The sequence below is a fragment of the Phocoena phocoena genome, chromosome 14 (genome assembly GCF_963924675.1).
Source record: "Phocoena phocoena chromosome 14, mPhoPho1.1, whole genome shotgun sequence".
NCBI lineage: Eukaryota > Metazoa > Chordata > Mammalia > Artiodactyla > Phocoenidae > Phocoena > Phocoena phocoena.
In genome coordinates, this window is record NC_089232.1 from 70,305,164 (window position 1) to 70,332,277 (window position 27,114).

A 27,114-nucleotide genomic window follows, 5' to 3' on the forward strand; every position below is an offset into this window, starting at 1 on the left:
TGTTGAGAAAGTGAGATTTGAGCAAAGTCTTAGATGTCTGCCTGCAGACACCTGGGGAAGAGCAGAAGTTTTCAGGATCGTGGCCGTACAGCAAGAGTGTGCATGTGAATTCAGGGAACAGCAAAAATGCCAGCGTAGCCAGACCAGAAGGAGCAGCAGGAGAGCTGTAGGGAGGGGGTCAGAGAGGTGACAAGGGCCTTGCTGGCCATTGTAAGGGCTTTGGCTTTTACTCTGAGTGAAAGGAGGAATCTTTGTAGAGCTTTGGGTAGAAAATAGCTTGAGTTGATTTATATTTTAAAATGATCAGTCTGGATGCCATGTAAAGAGTAAACAGTGGAAGGAAAAGATAGAAGCAGACCATTTCAGAGAGATGATTGCAGTAATTAAGACAAGATATGGTAGGATGTTAGCAGTAGAGGTGATGAAAAGAGCTGATTTAGGATATACTTTATAAATCTGCTTCATGGGTGGGATGTGGCTTGTGAGAGGAAAGGAGTCCAGGGAAGCTCTAAGATTTTGTCCCAAACAGTTAGAAGGATGGAATTGCCATCTGCTGAGATGGGGAAGGTTTGGGCTAAACATCATTTAACAGTGATTTAAAAAAACCAACAACAGCACTGTATCAGGATCTTCCTCCAAATCTGAATCATTTAAATATGGCAATAAAAATCCTACAAAATGTTATGCATAGTTTGAATAAGTTATTATTTTTAAAAGTATAATTTAATAGAAAGCATGATAGTCTCTGTGACTGAATGAACCACTTAAACAGAAGTCCTTGTTCAGATCATAAGGCTGGAATGGTCGACAGGACCCACCTCTGTGTGGGCCTCTGAACGTGGCTTGTGCTTTTCACAGCATGGAGACATTATTTTTTTATTTTTTTATTTTTTTAAACATCTTTATTGGAGTATAATTGCTTTACAATGGTGTGTTAGTTTCTGCTTTATAACAAAGTGAATCAGCTATACATATACATATGTTCCCATATGTCTTCCCTCTTGCGTCTCCCTCCCTCCCACTCTCCCCATCCCACCCCTCCAGGCTGTCACAAAGCACCGAGCTAATATCCCTGTGCCTTGCGGCTGCTTCCCCCTAGCTATCTACCTTACTATGTTTGTTAGTGTGTATATGTCCATGACTCTCTCTCGCCCTGTCAAAACTCACCCTTCCCCCTCCCCATATCCTCAAGTCCATTCTCCAGTAGGTCTGCGTCTTTATTCCTGTCTTACCCCTAGGTTCTTCATGACATTTTTTTTGTCTTTAAATTCCATATATATGTGTTAGCATACGGTATTTGTCTTTTTCTTTCTGACCTACTTCACTGTGTATGACAGACTCTAGGTCTATCCATCTCATTACAAATAGCTCAATTTCATTTCTTTTTAAGGCTGAGTAATATTCCATTGTGTATATGTGCCACATCTTCTTTATCCATTCATCCGATGATGGGCGCTTAGGTTGTTTCCATCTCCGGGCTATTGTAAATAGAGCTGCAATGAACATTTTGGTACATGACTCTTTTTGAATTTTGGTTTTCTCAGGGTATATGCCCAGTAGTGGGATTGCTGGGTCATATGGTAATTCTATTTGTAGTTTTTTAAGGAACCTCCATACTGTTCTCCATAGTGGCTGAACCAATCCACATTCCCACCAGCAGTGCAAGAGTGTCCCCTTTTCTCCACACCCTCTCCAGCATTTATTGTTTCTAGATTTTTTGATGATGGCCATTCTGACTGGTGTGAGATGATATCTCATTGTAGTTTTGATTTGCATTTCTCTAATGATTAACGATGTTGAGCATTCTTTCATGTGTTTGTTGGCATTCTGTATATCTTCTTTGGAGAAATGTCTATTTAGGTCTTCCACCCAATTTTGGATGGGGTTGTTTGTTTTTTTGTTATTGAGCTGCATGAGCTGCTTGTAAATTTTGGAGATTAATCCTTTATCAGCTGCTTCATTTGCAAATGTTTTCTCCCATTCTGAGGGTTGTCTTTTGGTCTTGATTATGGTTTCCTTTGCTGTGCAAAAGCTTTGAAGTTTCATTAGGTCCCATTTGTTTATTTTTGTTTTTATTTCCATTACTCTAGGAGGTGAGTCAGAAAGGATCTTGCTGTGATTTATGTCATAGAGTGTTCTTCCTATGTTTTCCTCTAAGAGTTTGATAGTTTCTGGCCTTACATTTAGGTCTTTAATCCATTTTGAGCTTATTTTTGTGTATGGTGTTAGGGAGTGATCTAATCTCATACTTTTACATGTACCTGTCCAGTTTTCCCAGCACCACTTATTGAAGAGGCTGTCCTTTCTCCACTGTACATTCCTGACTCCTTTATCAAAGATAAGGTGTCCATATGTGCGTGGGTTTATCTCTGGGCTTAGGAGACATTATTTTAAGAGAGAGCATCACCGGAGGAAGCAGCTGGAGGACCAGCATCCCTAGAGAGCTGTGGGGAAGCTGCAAGGCCTTGTCTTACCTGGCTGTAAAGTTATGTGGCGACATTCCGCCATATTCTGTTGGTCACAGTCTCTAAGGCTGGAGGGAAGGAGAAGGGACTTCATCTCATGATGCTGGGGTGGTGGTCAAGTCCATCACAGTGGAGCAAGGGTGGTGAGAGAGATCCCTGCAGTTAGGTTTGGAAAATACAGTCTGCCACCCAGCGGATAAAGCCTTACATCCTGATCAAGGATCTCTGTCCGCCGTGGAGACTGTCATGCTTTTCTACCGCGTTCGTACAGTTCGGTGGCGTTAAGTACATTCACGTTGTCGTGCGACCATCACCACCATCCGTCTTTGGGACCTTTTCATCTTCCCAAATGGAAACTCTTAACCCTTTCCTGATCCGCAAGGAGGGCTTGGAGGTAAACAAGACTGCGCCCATTCCCTGCCTTCCCCCTTGCCTTACTTTCAGGGGTCCACTTATTCTTGTCTTCACTTTACCAGGAGAAATTTGACCGATTCCCATGTGGTTACTACTCCATGGCAGGAAGTGTGTATGCACAGTACACTCGTACCACAGTACAGTTTGTTGTCAGTAGAGGTAGTTATATAACTTAGTTGATGACATGGAAATTTCACCTTTCTTCCCAGCAGATGGCAGACTCCACCTCTGCACAAAGTTACTTATCCCGTTCTTCAAAATCTATAAATGACAAAGTATTGGATTTGTTTTACAATCTCTATTAATATCATTGCTTTTTTAAAAGTAAATGTTAATGAGCAACTCACATATGTCCAGTGTAGTTGTTTGGGCACTGATGATATTAAATCATTTACTTTAAGGAGTCAGAAAATTATGTTGTTATAGACTTGGAACAATTAAGACTGTTGACTTTGTCAGAAGCAATGTTTCATTTTCATGTGATCAGCATACCTCTCCTCACATCTCTAGAATTCTAAGAGATAATGTGTATTCATTGAGGACAAGGTACACTTCTTGGCCATGCCCCTGTTCAGTTCTAAATAGTTACATGTCATAGTTAAATAGCTACTTTGTACCTGGTGCAAAACTAGGCAGGAGGACTATTTTTTTTCAAGGTGTAAGACAGTATACCTACTTGTAGCAAATACAGCAGGAGGTAAGATACACACATGAAGAAAATCCAAACAAAAGCTACAAAATCTAGTCCCTTAGGTCAGTGCCCCACACTCCTCAGAAAAACTGCTGAGACCTGCCCACTGTGGCTCTGACCTGTTTTGTTTGGTTTTTTTTTTAACATCTTTATTGGAGTATAATTGCTTTACAATGGTGTGTTAGTTTCTGCGGTATAACAAAATGAATCAGCTGTACATATACATATATCCTCATATCCCCTCCTTTTTGCGTCTCCCTCCCACCCTCCCTATCCCACCCCTCTAGGTGGTCACAAAGCACCGAGCTGATCTCCCTGTGCTATGCGGCTGCTTCCCACTAGCTATCTATTTTACATTTGGTAGTGTATATATGTCAATGCCACTCTCTCACTTCGTCCCAGCTTCCCCTTGCCCCTCCCCGTGTCCTCAAGTCCATTCTCTACATCTGCATCTTTATTCCTGTCCTGCCCCTAGATTCTTCAGAGCCTTTTTTTTTTTTTTTTAGATTCCATATATATGTGTTAGCATATGGTATTTGTTTTTCTCTTTCTGACTTCACTCTGTATGACAGACTCTAGGTCCATCCACCTCACTACAAATAACTCAATTTCGTTTCTTTTTATGGCTGAGTAATATTCCATTGTGTATATGTGCCACATCTTCTTTATCCATTCATCTGTTGATGGACACTTAGGTTGCTTCCATGTCCTGGCTATTGTATAAATGGAGCTGCAGTGAACATTGTGGTACATGACTCTTTTTGAGTTACGGTTTTCTCAGGGTATATGCCCAGTAGTGGGGCTGTCTAAGTATTTCTTTTAACCCCTTGTTTTGATAGAAATTTGGCTTTCCTGTAGGTGTTCCACTTCTCTCGCAGCCCTTTCAGGTGGTGGCTATCTATTCTCCTACATCCACATGAATCTTTAGGGTTTGGGAGGTGAAATTATTGTTAGGGTGACCGTATAAATTAGCATATAATCCAGACTCGTGTGAGAGTGGAAGGGGACACTGTTTAATTATGCAGGGACAACATGTGTAAACTGCAATTATCCTGGGTAAACTATTTATGGTCACTGTTTTAGTTTTCGTTTCCTGCATAATAAATAACCATAAACTTAGCAGCCTAAAACAGCAGAAATATGTTATCTAGGTCAGAAGTCCAGGCAATGGCATGGCTGGATTCTCTGCTGTAGGTCTCACTGCGTTGAAATCGTGGTGTCAGCTGAGGCTGTAGTTATCATCTGGGCTTGAGGGTCCTCTTGTCATCTCAGTGGTTGTTGGCAGGATTCATCTCATTGCAGCTGTGATAATGAGGTCCCCGTTTTCCTGATAGCTGCCAGCCAGGGGTGACTCTCAGCTCCCAGGGGCTACCTGCAGTTCCTTGACATGTGGCCCTCATAGGCAGTTCACAGCATAGATGTTGGCTTTCTTCGAGGCCAGCTAGAGTGCATCTCTCTGAAACCAGCCAGAAAAAAATACTGCTTTTAAACAGCTCACCTGATTAGACCAGGCCCACCTAAGGTAATCTTCCTTTCGCTGTATAACATAATCAGAGGAGTGATCGTTTATCATATCCACAGTTTCCACCTACATTCAAAGAGGAAAGGCTGATACAAGGATGAGGATTAACCTCAATTATAAGTTGAGGGTCAGCTTATATTTCTGTGAATGCTGTCACCCTGGTTATTTTCCTTCTTGTATTCCTTCCTGCCACTTCTAGATCTTTACACCCTGAATCTCTTAGATTAAAAAAAAAAAAATACAAGCAAGATGCTGCTTTGAGGATCATGTCATTTTAGCCCTGTTATCCTTCTTCTTTTCTGGTGGTATTATCTCCGTCCTTTCTGGACATACTCCTTCACTGCTGGATGGTTTGGTACCCGATTGATGGTCACCTCATGGTGATTTCTGCATCTCTGTAGTCAAACCTTTTAAGACCTTGGCCACATGGTTTCTTGACTTCTTCAGCTCTGACACTCTTCTTCTCCACTGAACATCAGACGTCTGCTCCCTCAGTTACACCCTAGACCTTTTCGCCACCTCCAACTGCTCCTACTTCCAAAATCACTGATTTCGACATCCTATTCTCGTTTGATATCCCATTATCATTCCAGTTGACTTTTCAACCACTCTCACTAAGATCATTTTTTAATCTCTTTCCAGCCTTTTATCCATTGATCTGTCTCCTCTCTCTATCCATCATTCCTTGCTTCTTTTTTCTTCTCTCCTTACCATTTTAGATATGGCCCTTCATTCCTGTACCATAAACGCCATTGTCCTGTGACTTTTTTATCCATGTCTCTGTCAACGAAATTCATGGATGAACTAATTTATCTGCTTTCTCTAGTACTTCTGGAGAAATCCATACAATGGGACAGATTAGTATTACCTTAAGCTTCATGATCAGCAACTACATGTTGATGCTCAGCATTGCAATCCTGTTGCATTCCTCTGATCACCTTGCTTTTCCATTCTTTGCAGTGGTCAGTTAAAGTCATAAAGGAATAAAGTCTCCATTCTTTTTAAACCATCTACCCCAACTCTTCCCTGTCTTTCAGTAGATGACCTCTTTTCTTATACAGAGAAAACAAAAGCCTTAAGACAGGAACCCCCTTAACTTTCTGCTGCCAGCTTCATTAACTCATTTATACGTTTATCCAGCAAATTCTAATTCAGTACCTGCTACCTCGCAGACACTGTTGTAGGTGTGGGGTTACTTAGAAAAGGCTAGGACAAAGTCATTGCCTTCATGGAGCTTACGGGTTTTTTTGTTTTTGTTTTGTTTTGCGTTACGCGGACCTCTCACTGTTGTGGCCTCTCCCGCTGCGGAGCACAGGCTCCGGGCGCGCAGACTCAGTGGCCTTGGCTCAAGGACCCAGCTGCTCCGTGGCATGCGGGATCCTCCCGGACCGGGGCACGAACCGGTATCCCCTGCATCGGCAGGCGGACTCTCAACCACTGCGCCACCAGGGAAGCCCACCACAATTTTTTTTTAAGTTAACTTTAGGAGAAAACGGACAAAGGATCTGAATATACATTTCAGAAGATATACAAATGGCCAATAAACATATGAAAAGATGATCAACATTACTTAGTCATTAGGGAAATGACTAATCAAAGCCACAATGAGATGCCCCTTCACACCCACTAGGTTGGCTGAAATAAAGACTGACAATAACAAGTATTGTTGAGAATGTGAAGAAATAGGAACCCTAATACACTGCTGGTGGGAATGTAAAATGGTGCAGCCACGTTGAAAAAATAGTTTAGCAGTTGCTTAGAATATTAAACAGAGTTACCATGGGATCCAGCAATTCCACTCCTAGGTGAGAATTGAGAATTCTCCTTTGAGAGTTGAAAATATACGTTCACAGAAAAACTTGTTCATGAATGCTCATAGCAACATTATCCGAAATACCTCAAAAGTGGAAATAAAGCCAAATGTCTGTCAACTGTTGAGCAGATAATCAAAACGTGTTATGTCAACATTATGGAATACTATTAGGCAACAAAAAGAAATGAAGTACTGATACATGCTAAAACATGGATGAACCTTGAAAACATGCTAAGTGAAAGAAGCCAGACATAAAAAGTCACGTAGTGTTTGATTCCACTTACATGAAATACCCACAGTAAGCAAGTGCATAGGGACAAAGTAGATCAGTGGGGTGGGCAAAAAGAGTATTGGGTTTCTTTTGGGGGTGGAAAACATCTTCTGAAATGAGATATTAGTTATGGTTACACAACTGTTTTGAATAGATTAAAACCACTGAATTGTAACTTTAAAAGGGTGAATTTTATGGTATGTGAATTATATATCTCAATAAAGCCATCAAAAATTGGTCAGGGAAAGTGTTTTTTTTAAGAAGTGACGTTCGAACTGAGATTGGAATGACTAACTTGAGGTTGGTGGTTATGAATTCAAAGTCAGACCAGTCGGTGTAGTTGTATATTTTACTTCTGCCCCCTCATTGTGTGGGTAGAGGAGCAGAGCGGGTGGAGTTGGGGTTTTGACAGAGGAGTGTGACAAAGGAGGAGGGTTGGCGAGAGAGGCTGGAGAGTAGGCAAAGACATGAATGTCATAATGGGCTGTGGAATATAAGTCGGTTGAAGAGAGAAATGAGACCATGAGGGAGACAAGGGACTGTGTGAAGGTAGCAGGCTCGGTGGAGACGGGTCCCATCGGCGCTGAAGTATTGTTCGAGGGCACTGGAAGGAGTGATCCAGAGAGATAGAAGTTAGTATGAGAGTGCAGTGCTTGACATGGAGATGTTAGATAATGTGCGGTAATTGGCAATACGGTGTTGTAGGACGTGACTTGAAGCTGGTGACCCACGCAGAGTGGGGGAACGTCGTTGTAGGAGAGTTCAGGGAAGGCCACTGTATATGCTCCCTGAAGCTGCTGTAACAAATTACTGCAAAGTTGGTGGCTTAAAACAGAAATTTATTCTCTCACAGTTATGGACATCACAATTTTATTTTATTTTAAAATTTATTTTATTGACGTATAGTTGATTTACTATGTTGTGTTAATTTCTCCTGTACAGCAAAGTGGTTCAGTTATACATATATATACACACACATTCTTTTTCATGTTCTTTTCCATTGTGGTTTATCACAGGATATTGAATATAGTTCCCTGTGCTATACAGTAGGACCTTGTTGTGTATCCATTCTGTATGTGATAGCTTGCATCTGCTAATCCCAAACTCCCAGCCCATCCCTCCCTCAACCCTTCCTCCTTGGCAACCACAAGTCTGTTCTCTATGTCTGTGGATACCATAGTTTGAAATCAAGATGTTAGCAGGGCCATACTCCCTCTGGAGGCTCCAGGGAAGAATCCATTTATATTAGTCAGGGTTCTCCAGAGAAACAGAGTCAAAATGGTTTACAATTATATAAGAAGTGATTATTATAAGGAATTGGCTCATGCAGCAGTGGAAGCTGACCAGCCTCAAGATCTGCAGGAAGAGTCAGAAAGCTGGAAACCCAGCAGAGCCAAGGGTGTAGTTCCAGTTTGAGTCTGAAGGCCTGTAGGCTTGAGACCCAGGAAGAGCAGATGTTTCAATTCAACTCCAAAAGCAGAAATCCAGTATCCCAGTTCAAAGTCAGTCAGGCAGGAGGAATTCTCTTACTTGAGGGAGGGTCAGCCCCTTTATTCTGTTCAGGTCTTCAACAGATTGGATGAGGCCCACCCACATTGGGAAGACAAATCCGCTTTACTCGTCTACCAATATGGATGTTAATCTCATTCAAAAACACCCTCACAGGAGCACTCAAAGTAATGTTTGATTGACTATCTGGGCATGCTGTAGTACAGGTTAAGTTAGCACACAGAATTAACCATCACACCGTTCTTTGCCTCTTCCACCTTTTGGTGGCTGTTGGCATTCCTTGATTTGTGGCTGCCTCACTCCAGTCTCCGCCTCCTTGGTCACATTGCCTCTTCCTCTTCTCTCTCTTCTCTGTGTGTCTATCTTATAAGGATACATGTAATTGCATTTTGGGTCTACCCAGATAATCCAGGATAAACTCTTTGTCTCCAGATCCTTAACTCAATCACATATTTTGCCATAGAAGGTAATATTTACTCTTTTGACATATAGGGCAATATTCTAGATTCCAGAGATTAAGGTGTGGGCGTATCTTTTGGGAGGTCCTCCGTTCAATTGACCACAGTAGTGTATGGGAAAGGTCAACTCTGTGGATGTTGAAATCAACAAGAATTATGACAGTAATATTGGACTCCACTGTAGAGGGATATTTAGGGTTTTGGTCTGATGACATGAAATTCAAAACGGGGGTTTTAAGGAAAAGGGGAGATAATCTGAGAATGGCAGTGAGGTTCTGGGAGGACATCTCCCCACCTGGAGGTCCAGCTGTTTGAGGGATATGAGAGAGAAAGCAGCTGCCACTTGAATGGCTGCAGAGGAAGCCAGGCCTTCAGGGAAAGCTAGGTTTCTATGTGAAAGTAACACTCGGAGAAGAGGATTCTCAGCCAGAGAAGGGATTTTGCTGATGGTAGACTATGAAGGTAAGTTGAAGGATTTGAGAGTGGAGGATTAGTGGGAGATGGGGTCTTGTGAGGCTATGTGCAGAGCCTTATGGGAATGAGAGTCCAAGCGGGGAGTCTAGGACTTCTTATGAAACAGGCATAACCTGTGATAAAGGTTGTGTTGGAATTAGCCCCAGATAGTCTCCTAGGTAGATCCTGGTGCTGTCAATGTGAGTATTACTGGGAGAGGGTCTTGCCAGCAGTGAGCAGAGCTCTGGGCTCCCATCTTTACTCCTGTTAAGGTGGTATGAAACCCGGGGAGATGGCCCTGAAGTTCTCCTGACCACAGCTAAACTGACTGCTTCGCTGACCAAGGCCTTCCCTCTGAAATTATGAATTTCTTGGGCCATCCAAGAGATAAAAGGAATAGGCTAGAGGTATCCTGACAGCATATATCAGCATTTTCAGTAGGTTGAGTGGGATATTTTAAATATTGTTCTTTTCAGTATTTGAATATTGCCCCTGTTCTGCTGTGGTATTTGGATGCACTGTGTATTCTTAAACCCATTTACAGCTGCAGAAGTGCTGAGTTTGAAAGCAGAACATTTGAAATGGACCCAGCTGTTTAAAAAGATGGATACTTATCAAAGAGAGTATTGATGTGTAGTTTATGAAATAATAAGGTGTTTTTTTCAACTAGCCTGATTATTTTTAGAGCAAAGAGATGACAGGGAGATTTTCCATTGCAGAGAATGTGTGACTTAACCGAAACCAAGCAGTTCTTCAAGTGAATGGTTTCCTCTGGCAGTCATCTTAGCCACAGCCCTTTCTCCAGTGTTAGATCTTTTTTGATTACTACACGTGGCTACCAGAGCTGAACTGGAGAATGTGTATCCAGCTTCCATGTGTAGAGAGGATTAGAGGAATCTGTATGACCCAGCAGTGTGAATTGCTTGTCTGTTTCTACGTTAACTCAGATATATCAGTGATTACTGTCTGTATATCTAGGACATTCTGAGATCTACAGATACAGATTTATGGTAGAACTGTTTCTCTAAATACACTTAATACACGTGTATTGTATATTCATTACCTTTTATCTCCATTTAGTGGCTACAGAATGTCCAGTTACGAAATTTTTGATTACCTATGATAAACCAGATATTGTGTTCCCTGGCATTCTTTCCTGAGCTGCTTTCCTTATTCTTTATTTTGCAGTTGAAGTACAGTTGATTTACGATATTATGTTAGTTTCAGGTGCACAACACACTGATTCAGTGAGCTGTCTTTTCTTCTCTTGCTGCAACCTCTGAGCGTACCAGGTTTTAGATGACCCTCCCCAACCAACCCCCACAACACTAATAGATTTATGCAGTTCTTTTTTTTAACTTTATTTTTGTTCATTTTTAAAATATTTAGTTATTTAGTTATTTGGCTGTGCCAGGTCTTAATTGCAGCACGTGGGATCTTTGTTGCCACATGCGGGATCTTCATGGTAGCATGCAGGATCTTTAGTTGCGGCACGCGAGGTCTTTAGTTGCTTTATGCGGAATCTTTAGTTGCGGCACATGGAATCTTTAGTTGCGGCATGCGGGATCTAGTTCCCTAGCCAGGGATCAAACCCAGGCCCCCTGCCCTGGTAGCATGGAGTCTTAACTGCTGGGCTACCAAGGAAGTCCCTCTGCAGGGACCCAAAATAAATTTATTTATTTATTTATTTATATTTTTGGCTGCGTTGGGTCCTCATTGCTGCGCGCGGGCTCCCTCCACTTGTGGCTAGTGGGGGCCACTCTTTGCCATGGTGCGCAAGCTTCTCATTGGGTGGCCTCTCCCGTTGTAGAGCACGGGCTCCAGGCACTTGGGCTTCAGCAGTTGTGGCTCATGGGCTCCAGAGCGCAGGCTCAGTAGCTGTGGGGCATGGCCCCAGTCACTCCACGGCATGTGGGATCCTCCCGGACCAGGGCTCGTACCCATGTCCCCTGCATTGGCAGGTGAATTCTTAACCACTGTGTCACCAAGGAAGGCCCCCTCTGCAGTTTTTTAATTCCAGCCGAGGCTTCTGGTCCAGGTTAAGACTCCTATATTCAGTGGCCCTATGGACATTTCCATCTTAAAGTCTCACTAGCTTTTCTGTCAACACATGGTTCTAATAATTTTTTCAGTCAATTTTCTTAGACTTCTAAGTAGATAACTATATTGCCTGTGGGAAACAGTAACAATCATTTTTCCAATAGTTATACCTTTGTTTTTTTTTTTTAACCTTTTTGTTTTGGCAAGAACTTCTAGATCAGAGCTTCCCAAAATGGCTTGAAAAGAATCAGCTGGTCAGCTTGTTTAATATACAGAGTACCAGGTCTCTACCCTTGGGAATTTTAACTTAGTAGGTCTGGGTTGAGTTAGAGGAATCTGTTTTGTTTTGTTTCATTTTGAAACAAACACCCCAGGAATTTTTTAATCTTCAGACAGTTTTGGGAAACACTGTTTCAGAGCTAAGTAATAGTGGTGGTGGTCTTCGGTTCCTGGCTATGGGGCATCTGTATCATGTGTGACGTTAATTGACTTCTGGCTCCGTTCCTGCCTTCACCTGTGGCAGTGTTTGTGACAGCCTTTGGAGATAGCGGGTGCCCAGGTGCCATCATCCAGGGGCCCTGGTAAAGAGCTTTTTGCCCTGGTAATCGTTCAGTAAACATTTCTAGTGCCTGTTCTGCTCCAGGCCCCGGAGAGTGCTGCTATACAAAGAAGCAATTGGTGGGTCTTCTTGGTTTTCCAACCTTCATGCTCTCTCCAACCTCCAGCCTCCCTTTTGTGGGACTTTGGCTGCCTGTAAATCTTTTTCCATCATACTCAAGTGCTCTGCTCCTTTTTGTCTTAGCTGACTAGACCCTTTGTTTACCCAGACCTGAAGTACTGGTCACACTTCTCCTTCCTCATTCTATCCTGCCATGCAATCTGTTGCTGCATTTGGCCAGAGAACTATCTGTTCAATGTATTCTAGAAGCAGCTTCTAAATCAGAGATGATTTGTAACACACTGGGGTTTTATCTTATGGAGTAACATTTTGAAAGCGTCTTCAGTTTTGTCTTTGGACTTGGACTTTTATGTATGGCTTTAACTCATAGACAGCACTATGACAGTATTGAACTATTTCCAGTTGCTTGTTCTACCATATTTTCTTACTTCTATGTCTTTGAATCTGTTGTTCTATCTCCCTTTGTCTCCTCTCCTCCCCATCCTCCCAAATTTCCCATGCCAACTTCTCTTCAGCCTCTGAGGTTCAGCTCAGCCATGGCCTCTTTTCCTGATCCCCAAGCTGATTTATATGTCTCTTCATGCTCTGCTGTGGTACGTTGAATACCTCTTTTAAGGCACTTACCGTGCTATTATAATTATCTGTTCATTTGTCTGTATATTCTATTATCTCATAATTCCTTAGTATGTTATTAGCCTATATACCCCTGTGTTTGTTAAAGAACATTATAAAGTTGGCATCTCCCACTTGTTCCAGTTTTTAAACTACTTTTGATCATGGGAATGTCTTCCTGACTCGAAAAAGTGTGAGAGATTGATAATATTCAATTTTGGCAAGAGTGTAGAGAAGAGGGCTCTAGAAGATTGTTGGTACGAGTGTGAATTGATACAATATTTGAAAAATAAAATTTTAAATGCATATAAACTTTGACTCAGCAATTCCCCATATAGGAATTCTCCCACAAAGACCCTTGCATCAAGTATATTAGGATTTTGGTATGAAGAGACGGCCAAAATCTCCAACAGTAACAAAATGACTAAATTTATTATGGTATATATACATACATACATATATATATATATATATATATATATATAATTATAACTGTGGAATTCTGTGTAGCAGTCAAAATAAGTGAAGTAGATTTATATGTTCAGATGTGGAAAGAGGTCCATAGTATATACCCATTTTCCTCTCTCCTCAGAGGTAACCTCTATTTTGAATTTAGTACTCAATATTTCCATTCATATGATATTTTCATATTTTTTATTACACATGTGTATGTGGCCATTAAAATATATAGCATTGGGTTTCCCTGGTGGCGCAGTGGTAGAGAGTCCGCCTGCCGATGCAGGGGACACGGGTTCGTGCCCCGGTCCGGGAAGATCCCACATGCCGTGGAGAGGCTGGGCCCGTGAGCCATGGCCGCTGAGCCTGCGCATCCGGAGCCTGTGCTCCGCAGCGGGAGAGGCCACAACAGTGAGAGGCCCGCGTACCGCAAAAAAAAAAAAAAGAAAGAAAAAGAAAAAAATATATATATATAGCATTGTTTCTCATATTTTTAAACTTTATCAAAATAGTGTCATATTACATATATCCTCTTGCAGCTTCCTTTGTTCACCTACATTGTTTATAAAATGATCTCCATGTTGATATGGTTATTTTCAATGCCATATAAAATTCAATTCTATAAATATGCCACATTTTATTTATTCTCTTGTTGATTGACATTCAACTTGTTTCTAATTTTCTACTTTTCCAAACAAAGCTTTAGTGGATTTTCTAGTACAGGTCATCTTGTGCAGCCTGGGGAATTTTTCTAGGGTAATTTTTAGGAGTGGAATTCCTTAGTCCAGAGGAGTGTGTATCTTTTACTAGATTTTACTAAATTGTCTCCAAGGTGGCTTTACTACTTCACACTCCCACCAGCAGTGTATGAGCTTTACTATGTATTCACATCTTCATTTGTAAGGAATATGTTACTTTTAATTCTCTTACGGAGCAACAAAACTCTTAACAAATTGTTTGAAGAAGATGGGAATATGAACTGCCAGTTAAAGCTATTGAGAAAGGAAATTCTGTCCATGTCATCAAACTGATGTTTTAAAGGGCAGTCCAATTCTCAGTGCAGCATTTCCCCTGTTGTACATTCTGGTAAGAGTTCCAACACAAAATGGGATGCCAGGCCAGGTTGATATCACAGCTCAGTTAGGAGCAAAGTCTGGCCTTGAACTTTGTTTTTGCCTATACACATTCACAGCTTTTTCAGTTGTAACTTATTTATGCTTAATGTGGCAATTATCGGTAATTCAAGGGTACCCCTCCCACACCCAGGGTTGGTTGTATGGAACCATAAATACTATATTGGCTGTCAGGGCACACCTAGCAGTGTCAGTCTGTTGATGTTGAATTCCAACAAATCTGTATTTGTTGGAATTTTTTTGTTTTTTGTTTTTCCTGAAAAGGAGGCTGAAACGATTTGCTGCTCAGAAACCAAGTTACTGCTGTTCTTTACATAACTCCAGCCTCAGCTATCATTGAACCATTTGAGATAACGGTGGTTCCTTTTTTGTGGGTCAAGAGGTTGTAATTTATAAGCATGTTTCAGAAGCCATATGTGAACTGATTACTTTTTATTCTACCTAGCTATATTCTCATAACTGTCAGAGAGCTCATACTCTCAAATCTCGGAAGAGTAATAAAAATTACATGGATTACATTTCTCTCATACATTAATCAGTCAAAATTATAGCTTTACAAATTAAGTTCAACTGGAGCTTAGCAACTGTAATTTTTTTACTTTCTAAAGCAGTTATTCTGAATCCTTTAAAAAATAATATATCATAAGGGATATTATGAATTTTCAAAATATATTTTAAATAAGCTTTAATAAACAAAAAAGAACTGGGAATTCCATTTCAGGGTGATGGTCTGAGGACATGCTATCACCTTTCCATCTTGCCTCAGATACTTAGAAATGATAGATTAGAATTTTAAAAATAATTTGCAAGTACACTAGAGGAGAAAAAAAGAAGGAAAACCCACAGCAGGTCCCAGATATGCAGAACCCCCATGAAAAGTGTATGGGATCAGTTTACAAAAGAAAACCTTGTTTCAAAACAAGGGCAGGAAACTATTGCTTCTCAGGATAGGAGTAGCATCTAGAATGTTCCTGCTTGGAAAGTTGATATGGGCAGCTGAGAGGAGCTCAGGGCAAGTGACAGAGTGACTCTGGTACTATAGCCTGGTGATGCAGGTGTCGCCGGCAGATGTAGTGTACATAGGACCTTAGGTTGGAGAGGCAGGGCTGGGGTCCAGGTGCTTGGTGAATTCCGGGAGAATAGGGGTCCCATGTTCATAAGACTGACTACAAAGCTTTTCCATGAGGTGTCACCTTCTGTCCCTCCTTCACTCTCTGAAAACAAGTCCTACTTCTCCCCTCCAGGTATGCAGTGCACCCAGATAGTGTAGACTGTCTCAACAGAGAGCCTTAACTACAAAGATGAGCACTTCATTAAAAATCACTAAAAACTGCCATGCAAAGGAGATAACAAAAGAGTTTATTTTGGACATAGAATTCATAGAATAAGTAGAACTAGATTTAAAAATATGTACAGTTGAACTCTTGGAGAGATACGAGCAGTTATTTTATCTACCAAAAATAACTAAGTATTGATACTGGAAATTAAAATTTTGATTGTCAAAATAAGGAATTCATTAAATGGGCTGATTAACTGTGTCTGTAGCTTAAGAGCAGATTTGTGAGCTGGATACTGGAGCAGAGAATTGTTCCTGAGCACATCCCAGAAGGATACAGTAATCGAAAAAAAAGTTAAGACATGGAAGCTAGATTGAAGAATGCCATCTAATATGAACTCCAGAAAGAAGCTAAAGAGAATGCAGGGAAATGATATTTAGAGAAGCAGTAGATCCAGTTTCAAGATGGTTGACCAAACACATACTCCCTCTTACCCTTTCTGCACCAAACCCATAGAAATGATAAAAAATTAATTTGATTAATAAATTCCCTTTCAGGATTGAAAAGAAAAGGAATATTCCTGACCTGAAGCAATAAAACATCTTTAAGTGAAAGAGTTGTACATTAAAGGAGAAGTTGCAGAAAGGAACTGCTTACACTGCCTGTTTGAAGCCATCACTACTGCCAGGACCCTGAAGCTCTGTGCTGATTTTGTCAGAACAGATTCAGCATGCGGCCTCTGGCTGGGATGCCACTATTGGCTAAGACGGCAAGTGAGCAGTCCCATGGGAGATGTTTACACGGCCATGAAAACCCAGAGGAAGCTTAGCACAGTGAAATATAAACAGCAGAACTACACTCTGTGGGGTAGAACAGTCAGAAAGAAACTTTAAAAATAGGTCAATCTAATTTTCTTAGAGGACCAGGGATAGACTTTCATGATTAATACAAGAAGTGGAAGTTATGAAACTATAAATAATGAAAATGAAAAACGTAGTTGTCAAACAAACTCACCGGATGGGCTGCATTGCAAACTGGATATAGCTAAAGAACAGATTATTGAGCTGAAAGATCAGGGCAAGAGATTCTCCCAAAACTCAGCATCAAGAGGTAAGAGAGTATCCTTTAAAAAAAAAAAAAAAGAGAGAGAGAGTATGAAACAAAGATTGAAGCATTTAGATTCGTGTAGAAGTTCCAACATTTATCTAATAGGAGTTGGAAGCGAAGAAAATTGACAAGAGACAATGTTTGAAGAAATAATGTATGAAAAATTTCCAAAACTGAAAAAGTATGAGCCCTTAGGTAGAAGGCCTACTAACTGAAGAAGAATACATTTTAAAAGGAAACAGCATAGTCAGCACCTGCATACATCCTAGTGATAATGATGAAGAGAAATTCCTAGGTGACCGTAGAGAGAAAAGACTGATGGTCTACAAAAGAATAAGAATCCAGATGACATTAGACTTTATCACTGGTTTTGAGAAACAACAGCAGAATGTCTTCAAGGTGCTGAGAGAAAATAAATTTGAACTTAAAATTCTATTCTCACCCAAACTGTCTTTCAACAGCAAGGACACTACAATAACATATTCATAATTTAAGGACTTTGAAAGACCTTTGCTGAAAGAACTATTTAAAGATACACTGCAGTAAGAAAAAAAATGAACCAAGAAGGTAGTAATGGGATTTAAGGAAAAAAAGGAAGCAGAGAAATCAAAAACAATATTGAATATAAATAAATATTGGTTATAAAATATATGACGATTTTTAGTAAGTTGTAACTTAAATCAACAAAAATAGCAACATGGAATTTGTGGTTGGGGGAGTGATAAAGGGAATTAAAAGCACACTAAAGATTTCAGGAGGAGGATAATAAAATGTAATTAATTCTAACTTGTAAGAAACTATAATTTTAAATATGCATTAAAATTTTAAGGGTAACCACTTGAAGAATTAGATATAAAATATAAACCTTAAAACTATTAGAAGAAAAAATGTAGCAAAAATAACCTTGACCAGTCCAATAGAAGACAGGAAAAGAGAAAAAGAAAATCATGGTAAAATAGAAAACACAAAATAAGTTGCTAGGAATACATTTAAGCATACATAGCAGTAGTTAAAGTAAATGAAAGTGAATTAAACTCACCTACTAAAATGATAAAAACTCTCAGATTTATCAAAACGACAAAAACCACATGCTATTTCAGAGAAGATACACAGTTGATAATAAAGGGATGAAAAAGGTAGTATAAAATATTAGTATGAGACAAAACAAGGCAAACAACATTGGAACGGACACAAGTGGGGAATTTAAAATGCTAAAAAGTATAATTTGTAAGAGTTGGTATCAGTTATAAGCCTGTTTGTCCTGCTCTTGATAACACTGCATGTTTAAGTATGTATATATGTGTATAAATTTATACATTTACAAATTACTGCCGAGGCTTTCTAAATGGTATTCCTGATTCTGCCCTTGTTACCTTCAGTTTATTCTAAGTATAGCAGCCAGAATGATCCTGTTAAAAATCAGATCCTTGCTTGCTCAGTACACTCCAATAGCTTCGCATCTTGTTCAGGGTAAAGGTAGACTAAGCTAATTGTAGCCTCCCATCCTCAGTGACAAACATGCATGTAGGATGAAATATAATAACAAAACTGAAATGCAGAATTGAACTTGAATAAAAGAGAAATTCCTGGCTATCAAAAATTAAACCCCAAATTGTGATGTCCCCAGGATTTATCAGATGGGATACTGGATTTAGGCCAGTGGTTGGGGTTACTGCCTCCATGGAGTAGGAAATGTAACTTGGGTCCACTCAAGGTGAGTAGAACTGGTATTTTTGTAAAAGCTGGAGCTTGAGAAGGGCTGCCTCCTTGTGAAAGAGGGGCTAAAAATATTCCAGTGGCCCAGAGATAGTACAAATAGGGCTCCCATACAAAAAAAGAGTCTCTGCTAAAGGTGAGCTTGTCATCAAATATTGCAAACCCTATTATAAAACAATCTACTGTGAGGGAGAATCAGCAAACACAACAAACAGTAGCTTTAGTATGCCAAGGACTTCAGAAAATGGTACACTTTAAAAATTAAAGGAGTAAGTCTAGGAATAGTGACATTTCAAAAAGGAACAAGTCAAGATGAAAAAGGAACAAATTGAATTTCTACAAATAAAAAATAATAAGGTTAAGCTCAATAGAGGGGTTACATAGCAGATTACAGACAGCTACAGCAAAAATTAGGGAATGGAAAATAAGTCTGAGGAAATTAACCAGGATACAGAATATTGAACACAGATATAGGGAAATGGAAAATGTGACAGGCAATTGAAGGATTTGAAGGATAGAATGAAAAGGTCTACCTAGAATTCCATACCTATCTAATCTAAGAGCAAAGAAGGAATATATATTTTCAGAAAAAGTCTCAGTGGGTTTGTCACCAATAGACCATTGCTAAAGGAACTAACAAAGGATATGTTTTGGGGAAAAAATGAATTGAAGCAATAAGGAAGAAATGGAACATAAGAAGGAATGGTGCACGGCAGAATTGGCAAATGCGAGTAAATTTAAATAAGCACTATATGTAAATAATAATGACTAATAATTTAATTGGTCTTAAAATGAGATGCAGCTAAAGTACTAATTAACTATGACATTAATATAGTTGGGTCATGGTTAGAGTTAAAGGATTTGAAGTTACAGGATGAGAGTACAGATACTGTTTAAGACGGTGGTAAAATGTTTACATTAAATGAGTTAGAGGAGGTTCCTGACTTCTCTTGGGGATTTAATAGGCTTATGTTTCTGCTTGAATCTATGAGTTCTCATCACAAGGAAAAAATATTTTTTTCTTTTTCTTTTATTTTGTATCTACATGAGGTGATGAACGTTCACTAAACTTACTGTGGTAATCAGTTCATAATGTGTGTAAGTCATTATGCTGTACATCTTAAATTTATACAGTGCTGTATGTCTGTTATATCTCAGTAAGAAAAAAGAAAAAAAAGGCATACCAAGCCAAGAACTAACCAAAAGAAAACTGGTGAAACTATATTAACCTCAGAAAATAAGATTTCAGGGCAAAAATCTTTAGGAGAGAGATTAAAATGTTATATTTCATGTTATGTATATTTTATTACAATAAAAAAATCTTCACCAGAGGTAAAGTTTACAAAAGATAAAAAGATGAAATTGACAGTTATACATAGATATACAACTAATAGCATAGCTTTAAAATGTGTAAATAAAAATAAGAGCACAATAAGAAATTAAAAATACATTATTAAACTGGATAATTTTAACGCACTTCTCTCAACAATTGTTAGAATCATTAGACAAAAAACACAATGTAGAAAATTCAAATGTATCCAGCAGTTAATGGTTGCACATTCTTTTCAAACACACAAAACTTGACCACCTAAATGAAGTCTCAGAAAAGAATTAGTGTCAATTATAGTGCATTTGAGCTAAGAATCAATAACAAAAAGATAAGAAAACAACCGTACATTGGTTATTGAAAGATTAGTTGAAATGAACAAAACAACCTTGCTTTCCAAAACTGATTCAAGACAGAATAAAACCTGCAAGTATTAGTATAATCATTAAAGAATTTGAATTAGTAGCTTAAAATATTTCTACAAAGGAAACAACCAGGCCTGAGTGACTTTACATAAGTTTCAACAAACATTCAAAGAAAAGAATTCCGGTATTATAAAAATCTCCCAAATTCTAGAAAAAATAATGAGCATTCTGATTTCATGTTTGAGGCTAGAACTACCTTGGTACCAAAACCTTATGAGGACAACAGGAAAGGAAAATTACAAGCCATTCTAATGAAGGCAAATAAAAGCCTAAACAAAGTATTATGAAACTCAACTCAGCGGTGTATACAAAAGATCATAATCACACTGGTTTTATTCCCGCAATTAAAGATAGATTATTATAATTTAGCCATATTCATAAGTTGATGGATTAAATCTGTGTAATCATCTCAAAAGACATGTAAAACAGTGATTAAAACCTCATATCCACACAGACACACACTGCACTTTAGCAATCTAGGGGTAGAAGAATTTCCTTAACCTAATACATATAGGATATTTATAAAAACATAGTATCCATTATATTTACTGATGAAATGTCAGGAGTATTTGTTTTGAGATTGAAATCTTAAGATTTTAAGATTGAAAACAAAACAAGGAGGCTTGCTATCACCACTTCTATTCAACATTTTCTTGGAGGTCCTAAAGCAGCAGAGTAAACAAGGAAAAGAGATAAAAGGTATTTTAATTGGAAGGAAACAAAGTTATCATTATTTACTGATGACTGTTAATGTAGAAAGATTGAAAGAATCTCCAAATCATTAGAATTAAAATAGAGTAGGGGCAATAAAAGTAAAAATAGATAAATTGGACTACATCAAAATGTAAAACTCCTGTGCATCAAAGGACACATCAGCATAGTAAAAGGGCAAACTATGGTGTGGGAGAAAATATTTGCATATCATATATCTGATAAGGGGCTCATATTCAGATTATATAAAGAACTCCTATAACTTAAGAACAATAAAAAGCAAATAACCCGTTAAAAAATTGGTCTAAAGGAATTGTTTAAAGGAGTAGACATTTCTCCAGAGATGATATATAAATGGCCAATATACTTAACATTACTTAACTGTACACTTAAAAATGGTTGAGATGGTAAATTTTATGTTATGTGTATTTTACCAAAAGTTTTAAAAATAAGAGAGCAAGGTTTCTGAATATAAAATCTTTCTATAACTAGAAATAAATAACAGATACATATATCCTTTATAAACAAGAATCTGTAACTTTATTGAAAGATATTTAAAAAGGCTTAGGGGAATTCCCTAGTGGGATCCAGTGGTTAGGACTCCGCACTTTCATTGCCAAGGACCCGGGTTCGATCCCTGGTCAGGGAACTAAGATCCTGCAAGCTGCGTGGTGTGGCCAAAAAAAAGAGGCTAAGTACATGAGGGGATGAACATATTCACAGAAAGGAATGTTCAGTGTGTGAACTGACATATGAAGATGTCAGTTCTCTCCAGAATTGTCTGTATATTCGATCAGTTCCCATCAAAATCCCAACAGGATTTTTTTTTGCGGTAAATGGACAGACTGATTGTAAAATTTAATTGGAAGTGTGAAGGGTCAAGAATAACAAAGACTCTCCTAATGAAGAATGAAAGTTTGGGGCACTGGTACTACCTGAAAAGATAAGAGGAAACTGTAACAATTAAATCATCATGATACTGGTACAGGGATAGAAGTAGAATATCTATCTTGTAGGAGAAGAGTGGATTGTTTATTAAGTGATCCTGAAGCAACTGATTATCCATATTGGATTATTTCCTTATACCTATCAAAGAAATCAGTTTTAAGTAGATTCAAACTTAAATATGAAAGATAAAAACTATGCAACAATGAAGACAATCTGGGAGGATATCGTTATGACATCAGGGAGGGGAATATTTCTTAAGATACAAAAGGCACAAAATAAGAAAGAAAAGATTAATAAATTGGGACTACTGTGTATTTAAAGATGACCATTCATTAAAAACAGTAGAGTGAAAAACCTTAAAGTGAAAGTTGTTTGTAAGATATAACTTCTGTACGGTTAAAATACAAAAATATATAGAACTCTTACAAATCAGTAAGATAAAGACAAACCCAGTGAAACACTACGCCAAAGACAGGAACAGGCATTTCACAGACAAAGAAATACAAATGGCCCATAAACATTGGAAAAGATGCTCAATATTTCTAGTAATAAGGGAATTGCAAATTAAAAGCCCAGTAACATTTGTCACCCACCAGATTGGCAAATGTTAGAACATTTGACTGTAACAAGGGTTGGCCAGAATGTAGAGTCAGGAAGTCCCTCACATAGCTGATGGGAGTGGAAATTAGCGTAACCACTTTGTAAAAGCAAATTGGCAGTGCCTAGTAACACTGAATGTCATAATTTATGACCCAATAATTCCACTCTTAGGAAATTCTTTTACATGGCCAGCAGGAGACACGGACAAGAAAGTTTTATAGCAGCATTGTGACTGAGAGGGAACAAAGGGAAACAACCCAAATATATAAATTATGATGTAACTGAGCAATGAAATACAATCAAGCCATGAAAAAATGAGTGAATTTTATCAACATATGCATCAACATGGATGAATTGTAACATAATTTTGAGTAAAAGAAGCCAGTTGCAGAAAAAATACATATGTAAATCTATAGGTTTTAAGCATGTATTAAATAAATCATGTATTTTTTATAGTACATAATTGCTAAAATAGTAAAATCAAGGAAATAATTAGTACAAAATCCAGGATACTGATAACCAGGAGAGGTGCGGGTATGGTGGGAGTGGGCTGTATTAGATAAGGGCTCACAGCCAGGCTTCCAAGTGACCATAATGGTATATTTCTCAGGCAGAAGAGTGGGTAGATGGGTATTTGTTTTATCACTTTTTAGACTGTATACCCACATTTTATATACTTTTGAAGTATTCTTTTTTAATGTAAGCTGTAATTTTTTTTCCAAGGTGACCTTACTTTATTTATTTTTAACATCTTTATTGGAGTAGAGTTGCTTTACAATGTTGTTAGTTTCTGCTGTATAACAGAATGAGTCAGCTCTATGTATACATATATCCCCTCCCTCTTGCGTCTCCCTCCCGCCCTCCCAATCCCACCCCTCTAGGTGGTCACAAAGCACCGAGCTGATTTCCCTGTGCTATGCGGCTGCTTCCCACTAGCTATCTATTTTACATTTGGTAGTGTATATGTGTCCATGCTACTCTTACTTCGCCCCAGCTTCCCCTTCCCCCTCCCTGTGTCCTCAAGTCCATTTTCTACGTCTGCATCTTTATTTCTGTCCTGCCCCTAGGTTCTTCAGAACCTTTTTTTTTTTTTAAGATTCCATATATATGTGTTAGCATATGGTATTTGTTTTTCTCTCTCTGACTCACTTCACTCTGTATGACAGACTAGGTCCATCTACCTCACTACAAATAACTCAATTTTGTTTCTTTTTATGGCTGAGTAATATTCCATTGTATATCTGTGCCACATCTTCTTTATCCATTCATCTGTCGATGGACACTTAGGTTGCTTGCATGTGCTGGCTATTGTAAATAGTGCTGCAGTGAACATTGTGGTACATGTCTCTTTTTGAATTATGTAACCTGTAATATTTTTAAGAGATGGTAGGAAATGTTTTGAAATTAGGTAAAGTGGATGAAGGTATTGAAAATGCACAAAGATTGAAAATCATTGCCTAAGAGGGTTTGGAGGAGATCTGATTTTCTAGGTTAAGGTGTCCCTGTATATCAGTGTGAGGGTTCAAGTGAGGGGAAAGGTACAAAGACCTGTCAGAACATCTCTGTCCTAGTGGCTTAAACGAAGTGTGGAGTCACCAGTCCCTACACCTGGATTGCTTTTCTTCCTCCCTCACTGTCTGCACTTCTGTAAATACTTAGTGACTGACTACCAAGTCCTGGGCATTGTCCTGGGGGCCGAGTAGCCAGAAGAGGTATTGTCCCTGTCTCGGCACTTATAGTGGTTTTCGAACTCTTGCTCACACACTTAGTTAATCTTAGTTTCCTAACGTAGCTCCACAATGAAATCACTTTAGGCTCATATTGTAATTCATGCGTTGAGGTCTTTTTAAGGAAATCATTTATCTACCAATTTAGACAGCCTAATTGAGTGCATTATCTTTAAATTTTCAGGATAATGTTCTTTTTGGTTTGATCCTAGCCCTTAGATAATTCCTATATACGTTTATTTCCAGTCTTTTTCTCCTTCCCATACATATCAAGCATCTCTTGATGTACTCTACGTGGAATTGGCTTTGATGTATTGATTTTACCTTTCTCTCTTTCTTTTTGAGACTTGAAATGGGATCTAATCTTAAACCTTGACTTGGAGCAGTATTTTTGAAAGCACAACAAGCATGCTGCTAGAGAATATTAGGTGATACAAAGGGAAACATTTTTTATTTTAACAGTCTTATTTTAATGTTTATGGTAAAATATACACATGAAACCTGTGATTTCATGGCTATTATAATCCGTCTCACATAGACTGCATGAATTAATGGCCCAGGTGGTTCTCAGATGTAGCAAAAAATTGCGAAATGAGTATATGGATTACACATGTAGTGTTTAGTTGTAAAGGTGAATTAAGATACTCTCTGATGTCCTCTGATGGTCTCCTACTCATATCATAACTCTCAAAAAAATTAAGCTTATGTGGTTTAGCCAGGAAAAAGCAATCTAGAAAATTCATCTAGGCAAATAATTTATTCAAATAACATATTCTGGTGTAGGTCAGGTTCTGGAAATACACCGATGAGTAAAATGTAGATCCTACCCTTCAAGACCACTGGTCTAACAGAGATGGGCATGTAAATTTAAAAGTTCAGCACAGTATTGGAACAGTGCCACAGTGGAAACGTGTACTTGGCGAGTGGGTAGCTTGGAAAGACGGGTGCCGACTTACGGAGCAGTGAGGAAAGTCTTCATAGGGGAAGGGAGGCTTGCAAATAAGCAGCCTTGAGAGATGAGCAGAAAATTTACAGAGAAACAGATTGGGAAAGGGAGATCTCAGGCACGTGCCAAGGTACAGAGATCTAAGAGAACATGGTACAGTGGGTTAACTGAGCAGCTTGGTGTTTATGCTGATGTGGGGTGAGAGGTGAGGACAGAGTGGGGAGCCGGATATGAAAGCTCCTAAGTGAGCTGTGATGGCGTGGATTTAGATCTTAGTCTATAAATGATTATCAGCCTTTGCAAGATTTTAAGCAGAAGACTGCATGATGTCTGGGGCAGTGTAGAAGATGGAGCAGAGGAAGAAGAATCAGTCATGTTACAGCCAGTCATTGGGCAAAGGGATGATGGAGAGCAGCTGTGGGGAAGTTCAGAATTTCTGTTTTGTGTAGCTTCATATAATTTTCAGGAAATTAGATTACATATAGATTTCCCCCAGAATTTAATGTGTTGAAGGGGATGGTGGTAGGTGATTTGGAGCCAATATATGAAGTTTCTGAAGAGAATGGTATTATTCAGTCTGTTAGAAACAAGGTATTAAGTAACTTTCCCTATATAGTCTTAAAGGTAAATAGATTTTGGCTTATTTTCTGTTAAAATATATGTAGGCAGCATATAAAAGTTAAGTGGAGATGTGCTACTGATGAGACACATAGCTGCAAACAAGGTCTATTTTCTAATTAAAGTAGTACTACGGTAATACACTGCAGAGACAGAAGAATGAAATATTTAAACTTTTTTGTGACTAGTATCCTGCCAAGAAAATCTCAGATAACAGTATTATTTAAAGGGAATTGGGGGCCTTCTCTGGTGGCGCAGTGGTTAAGAATCCCCCTGCCAATGCAGGGGACATGGGTTCGAGCCCTGGTCCAGGAAGATCCCATGTGCTGCAGAGCAGCTAAGCCCGTGCACCACAACTACTGAGCCTGCGCTCTAGATCCCGCGAGCCACAACTACTGAGGCCGTGTGCCACAACTGCTGAAGCCCTCACGCCTAGAGCCCGTGCTCTGCAACAAGAGAAGCCACAGCAGTGAGAAGCCTGCACACTGCAACAAAGAGTAGCCCCGCTCACCGCAGCTAGAGAAAGCCCGTGCAGCAATGGAGATCCAACGCAGCCAAAATATAAATAAATAAATAAACTAATTTTTTTAAAAGTGTCCTTTAAATATGGGTTTCATATTCTACATATCTTAGTCGTGGCATATTGTTTACTTTTGTGCATATTTACTATTATACCTTAGGCCTGCTAGTCTTTGGATTTAGTGTGTATTGTTCTACCTTATCCAGGAAATGTATTAGTATGCCAACTTATTTTTGTACCTTCAGCATATCATAATTTAGAGTCACAGATCTGATGTTACCTGTGCATGTGAGTGCACTCATTTGTATCTGTATACATAGCCAGACCCCTAACACCAAATGTTCTGTTTCATGTTCATTTGGGGAATATTCTCTTAATATTTGGGGGGATGTGGGTTAGTCAGCTAATTTGCTAACATTCAAGAACCGTGAGCTCTCAGCATTATCTTAACCTTTTAGTATTTTAGTCTAGCAAGAATTTCTGACTCTGATCTGGGAATTAACTATAACATCTTACCAGAATGATCCAGAAGCATCAAAAGAAGGAGTTCCTGCAAAGGGCACACAGAGATGTTCAAAAGGCAAGTTAACACTAACTGGATAGTGTGACTGCATAGTAGAAATGAGGGAGTTAGGACAGAAACGAAGGGCCACAAACGACCTTGAAACAACCCCTT

At 39.0% G+C, this 27,114-nt stretch overlaps 1 protein-coding gene across 1 annotated transcript in view; it reads left to right on the top strand.

Annotated features, from left to right (window-relative positions):
* DTNB (dystrobrevin beta) overlaps window positions 1–27,114 on the top strand; it is a 221,397-nt gene that overhangs the window by 70,193 nt on the left and 124,090 nt on the right. The window lies entirely within an intron of this gene.